Genomic DNA, 6,848 nt, shown 5'->3' on the forward strand with positions numbered 1-6,848 from the left:
TCAAGAATCTGCCTTGGTAGCTTTGAAGGATCCTCATGCGAGGGGGGAATGGTACTTTGATTCCAACGATATATTATAAGGAGCTAAATTCAAAAGTTCAGATGCTGACATTAAGCAGCTTATGCAAAGCACAGTCTGAAGCCTTTACCGCTTAATAAAGTGCCCATACGACTGAAGAATATGTTTCCAAGAAATAACATTAATCGTTTCCCCACTCAGTATTCATACACGCTCCAGCAAGCCTGAACTTAACATATGCTACCTGAATTTCTCTTATATATTAAAGGTTGTTGTCTTACAATTTTACATGCATCTGACACATTCATTTTGGTAGCATTGATTTTCGTAGTCCCCTTCGGTTTGTATTCTAGACTTTCAAAAAGAACAGCAACTCTCCTAGTTTCCAATAATCAGTTTCTGTTTTTATCTGAGAGGCTTTCTTCTAACTTCATCATGTAGAAATTTGATGAGCAGTAAATTAGTGTGTTGTTCATCCAACTTCACACATTACTCGTAGGCTGACCTTTGCAAAATTCTAGCAAATGAATATTAACAAGCTTCCAGAAGAAAATGAAATGAATTGAATTGAATGGCACAAGCAGAAGGCAGTATTTATTGTGGACAGGACAGGGTGGTTCCCCCTACCACTGCAGTAGCTTTAGAACCATATTTATAATACTAACAAAAATGCAAGCATGGGATGATTATGATGATACATCTCAGCAGTCAGCCATGTTTAACAAGCAATGCTGCTTCTTATAGCCTGTCATAATCCTGGGAAGTGCCAACAATGATTACCATTACCACTCTGATCTTAGAATCTGATTTTAAACCAAGGATAATCTCCAGCATTTGTGAGGATATGACTAGAAACAGTATGGACAAATTAAAGGCGTCCTTGTTCTACAATGAACATGTTCATGAAAAACATAACAGCAATGTGATATTCAAATTAATTTGGACTCCAAGGTGGACACATGAACCTGCCTTATAGTAGCCTCATACATATGACCCCTCTATGCCTTGACTGAACATGCATAGAGAGAGCAGGTACAAACATGCCAGCCCTAGCCCTTACGTAATTGCCAGTTCACAAGAATAGTGCCAACACACAGAGGAAGTGTCCACTTGTACTCTCCCTCCCATGATCAGCAACAACATAGAGAAAGCAGGTACATGCATGCCAGCCCTAGCCCTTACGTAATTGCCAGTTCACAAGAATAGTGCCAACACACAGAGGAAGTGTCCACTTGTACTCTCCCTCCCATGATCAGCAACAACCCCGATCTCTGGGAGGGGTCATAAGAACATAAGAGAAGCCAATGTTGGATCAGGCCAATGGCTCATCCAATCCAACACTCTGTCACACAGTGGCCAGAAATACCAGGTGATATCAGGAGGTCCAGCATGGGGCCAGGACACTAGGAGCCCTCACACTATTCCCCCCCCCAAGCACCAAAAATACAGAGCATCACTTGCCCCAGAGTCCCTATCTATACCTTGTGGCTGATATCCACCAATGGACCTCTGCTCCATATTCTTATCTAATTCCCTCTTGAAGCCATCCATGCTTGTAGCTGCCACCTCTTCCTGTGGCAGTGAATTCCAAGTGTTAATCACTCTTTGGGTGAAGAAGTACTTCCTTTTATCTGTTCTAACCCGACTGCTCAGCAATTGCATGGAGTGCCCATGGAGTGTGAAAAAGGGAGAAAAGTACCTCTTTCTCTACCTGCTCTATCCCATGCATAATCTTATAAACCTCAATCATGTCACCCCTCAGCCATTGTTTCTCCAAGCTAAAGAGCCCCAAACATTTTAACCTTTCTTCATACTGAACGTATTCTAACCCTTTTATCATTCTGGTTGCCCTTTTCTGCACTTTTTCCAAAGCTATAATATCCTTTTTAAGGTGTGGTGACCAGAACTGTACACAGTATTCCAAATGAGGTTGCACCATTGATTTATATAGGGGCATTGTGATATTGGCTGATCTGTTTTCAATACCCTTCCTAATAATCCCCAGCATAGCATTGGCCTTTTTTATTACTGTCTCAACATTTTCAGTGAGTTATCTACTATGACTCCAAGATCTCTCTCTTGGTCAGTCTCTGCCAGTTCAGACCCCATCAATGTGTATTTATAGTTAGGATTTTTGGCTCTAATGTGCATCACTTTGCACTTGGCCACATTGAACCCCATTTGCCACATTGACGCCCACTTGCCCATCCTTGACAGATCCCTTTGGAGTGTCTCACAATCCTCCCTGGTTTTCACCACACTGAATAACTTTTTATCATCCACAAATTTAGCCACTTCACTGCTCACTCCGAACTCCAAATCATTAATAAACAAGTTAAAAAGCATCGGACCGAGTACTGATCCCTGCGGTACCCTCTGCTTACCACCCTCCCACTTATACTCACTCTCTGTTTCCTATTAATTAGCCAGTTTTTGATCCATGAAAGGACTTGTCCTTTTATCCCATGATTTTTGAGCTTACTAAGGAGCCTTTGATGAGGAACTTTATCAAAAGCTTTCTGGAAGCCAAGGTAAACAACATCTATTGGGTCCCCCTTTTCCACATGTTTGTTCACCCCCTCAAAGAACACTAAATGGTTAGTGAGACAAGATCTTCCCTTACAGAACCTATGCTGAGTCTGCTTCAATAGTTTTTGTTCATCAATGTGCTTACTAATTCTTTCCTTAATAACAGTTCCTGAGGAGCTTCCAGTTTAGGCACTCTAATGGTGGACGTGTCTCTCGGTATGTCCCGAGGACGCGATCTGTGAGCCAGTGGATGGAGAGGGGGTGTGATTCTACACACACCCCTGGAGCCCTTGCGAAGGGTTCCTAGCCATGGGGCATTGAGGGTTGCCTCTCCCCCGGTACGTTGCCGGTGAATTGAGGCATTCCGATGCCCTGATGGTCTTGCCACTGTGTTCCAGTACTGAACTCAGAGACGCACACCGGGACAAGCAAGTGGAGGTCGAGTGTTTTAAATGACTGATGGCGAGATCTACGTGATCTACATTAAGAGTGAGTTTGGTTGAAGCGAGCACCAGAGAACTGGCTAAAAGTCCCCAAAAAAACAAGCAAGGGGGGCGGGTACCCCCCTACGGAAAATAAAATGGACTTAAAACATGCTTTCTAAAGGGGGGCAGAACTAAAAGTGACACGGGACTATAGTAAGGAACTTACAAGAGATTTCCAGGCGGTTTGCAGACTTTAGAGACTTTTGGCAAATTTTATTAAAAGTAAACATCCTCAAAGATGTCACTGAAAAAGACGGAGAAAGATAAGCTTACGAAACCTAAGCCTCCTCCAGGAAGTGCCAGTCCAGCGAGTGCGGTCACATGACCGGACGTAACCATAGACTTCTCCAAGATGCTAACAGATGCAAATGACAATGCTCAATCAAAATCAAAACTGCACAGCAATCAAAAACTGCACAGCAACAGCAATTAGACGAGACTAGTAAAAAAGCAGAGCAAACAGCTGAAAATCTGAAAGTAGTGGACGCCAACCCCAAAAAGCTTAAAAAAACAAATGCAGTAGGGATTGCAACATACAACTAACAAATGATGCATGGCACAACATATGGAATACACCACCATTCAAAACTAAAATTTCCTCAATGAAGTTACAATCATTCAAAATTTTAGCACACTGTACCTCACACCCAGTAAATTAGCACAAATGACTCATTCCTATAGCCCAAACTGTTGGAAGGATTGCGGCATCAAAGGTACCTACCTGCACTGCTGGGTAACTTGCCCAAAAATTCTCCCATTTTGGGAAAGTATTATGACAGAAATCAAAAGCATTGATTACTTCAGCATCATACCCACGCCGGAAAACTTATTTTTGAACAGTTGGGTAGCTCAGGACTCTGCTCTTTCAGTGGTGGAGAGGGTCTCCATCCTGCTATTTGCAGCCAAAACTGTCATTGCAACCCACTGGAAAACAACAATGACACCTACAATTTCGCTTTGGCACAAGAAATTGTGGGATTTGTATATTATGGCTAAACTCTCGGATAATCTTACGCGACTTGACAAGATTCCGGCCCATTCTTCTTTTATAGCGGTCTGGTTCCCTATCTTGGAATATTTACAACAATTCGAAGATATCCCTAAAGAATTAGATACTTTCCACCTCTGGTGAAGGGAAAACAAGTAATGGTACTAATTGTGTTTTATATGTGGTTATTGCAACACCGACTATACTTTACAGTATTAACTGTTGAAAGCTGAAAGTGTATAATGGTATCTTGTGTTTATTCTTGCATACACCTATGTAATTATCTATTCACCCTTTATTGCATAGCTCAAAACAAGACTACTTTACAATTTTATATGTACTTAATACACCATTTTGTATAAGCATGTTATTATGTTACGAAAACTTAATAAATTATATTGTAAAAAAAAAAAGCAAATGCAGAAGATGGAAAAGAAGAGAAATTCTGATGAAGCCCAGCTATTACAGCTACAAATGGAAAAGGCAAGCTTTATTCTGAGATTTCAGGGAGTTCCTGAGACTAAAGTGGAAAATCTTAAGCGGATCATGATTGATGCTTTGGGGGCGGTTGCAGACTTAAAAGTGGATTTTCTTCAAAGTGAGATGGATGTGATCTATAGGTCATATTCAGAAAACATAAAGAAAAATAATCTGTTGTTCTCTTTTTCTCTACCACCTGCATTTGGTTTTTGAGCTTCTGGGTTGTGGCATCCACTTCTTTAAGCTCTTGCTCCATTTTCTCTGTCTTTTTAGTAGTTTCATTTAACTGGCTTTGTTGTGCATCGAACTTCTGGTGGAGCAATGTCATTTGTTCCAGCAGAGGGCACAAAGCCTCAGTCAGCTTGCTTTGGAAGCCTATGGTAGTATCCTGTCTAGGAACAGAACCCGCTGAACTGGCACTTCCAACAGGGAACTTCAGTTTTGGTTGCTTATCCTTTTCCTCCCTCCTTGGAGGCGCCATGTTTGAGAATTATTTACTTTTTAGAAAAAGTTATCAAAGTCTCAAGATCCTTTAAAAATGCTTGGTAAGATCTCAAGAGCTCCTTATTATAGTGTAATTCAGTTTTGCAGTCCACTCCCCCCTTATAACTTCTTAAAAGACCGTTTGCGAGTTCCAGGTTTTTTTTCTTCAAGGGAGAGATCCCCCCCCCTTGATTTCTTAAGGGGAGGCTTTCAGCTTAATTTCTGGTATCTTCGCTTATGCAATCACTCACATTACAGTGCAGAACTCGCCTTTCACGGTTAACTCGCCCGGCCACCAAGCACTTGTCCCAGTGTGCATCCCCGCATCCATTTCTGGAAATCAGCGGTGGGACGGTCAGGGCAGGGAACAGCCCCCCTTCCCCGGCCATTTGCCGGAGGAAGGGCTCTCCAAGCGCCCCATGGCTAGGAGCCCAACGCAAGGGCTCTGGGGGGGATGCGTACCATCGCACCCCGTCTCATTCGCCGATTCAAAGCACGCATCTCCCGGAGCTCCGAGAGAACGCGGCCACCATTAAGGGAGCCAAAACCGGAAACTTTTACAGCTGCAAATGGAAAAGGCAAGCTATGTCTTAAGATTCCAGGGGGTTCCTGAAGCAAAAGGAGAAGATCTGAAGCAGACTATGTGTGATGCATTGGGTCCAGTTGAAGATTTAAAACGAAATAGATATGATCTATAGGTCATACTCTGACTATATAAGAAAGAATAATCTGCCCGGCGAGATTGTGGTGAGATTCTCCAGGAGACAAGAGACCAAATATTGAAAGCAACAAGTGGAGCTACCCTGAAATTCAAAGACAAAGAAATGAGCGTTTTGAAGGACATTCCATTTGAATTAAGGAAGAAGAGAAAGAAATTCAGAGACTTGGCACTGTTTTTACAGAAAAATGTTTCCTACAGATGGATTGTTCCTGAATGCCTGTTCTTCAAATTCAAAGATAAGAAAGAAAAAAATGACTCTATTGTAAAGGCACATGAATTTCTATATCAACATGCCAGTCCAGCAGGTGAAGAGGATAAAGATGAAAATGGCAGCAGCAAAGGAAGTGAGGAAGGAGTACTGACACCTTCAGATGAGGACTCAGTTTCTGAATGTGGGGTGGCTGCCCCTAAATTAAGCTATCGATTGAGAAACAAAAAGGATAAAAAATGAGTTGTGATTGTTCTTTAGATTCTGTTTTAAATTATTTAAATAATCTCTTTATAGAGCTCTTTATATAGTCAGATTTGTTGGAGATTCCAGTATAAGCATTAAGAATTTTGTACTCACTTGGAGCTTCTGGTACGGCATTGAATCGGGCGGGCGCGTTGTGCTTCGCCGGAGCCTTCCGCGGCTCCTAGGAGCCCCCCAGTTCGCTGGGTGGGCTTCTCCTGACCCTCTTGGAGGGAGGGTTGGCAGCAGAGGGCTTGTGGGGCCCCCCCGAAATTCGGCAATCGGGGGAGGTGTCCGCCATCGCCCTGAAGCGGGACTGCGGAACGGAGGAGGCATGGCTTCCCCGTGCCTCCACAATAACGACCATCTGGACTTTTAACGTGGTGGATATTATTTGTGTTTCGAACATTGGTTTCCATATCACATGGTGGATATTAGCTGGTGAGCATTACTTATGAAAGGATTTCTACCGTCTCTCTTGCGGACTTCCCCTATTGGAGTAGAAAACGGCCGGAGCAGATACAAGGGACTCGAAGGAAAAAAGTGTTTGAGGGGGTAAGAGTCCAACTTATCTGGAAATAACACGTTCTTTGTATGGCAAAATCATAAAAGTAATAGAACTATTTGTTTTAGAAACGTTAAGGAATATATTTTACACCAAAAAGTACTTCCACAGACTGGTAAACCGAGTAA

This window comes from Gekko japonicus, unplaced genomic scaffold (genome assembly GCF_001447785.1).
Source record: "Gekko japonicus isolate JY-2015 unplaced genomic scaffold, Gekko_japonicus_V1.1 scaffold121, whole genome shotgun sequence".
In the NCBI taxonomy this organism is placed as follows: domain Eukaryota; kingdom Metazoa; phylum Chordata; class Lepidosauria; order Squamata; family Gekkonidae; genus Gekko; species Gekko japonicus.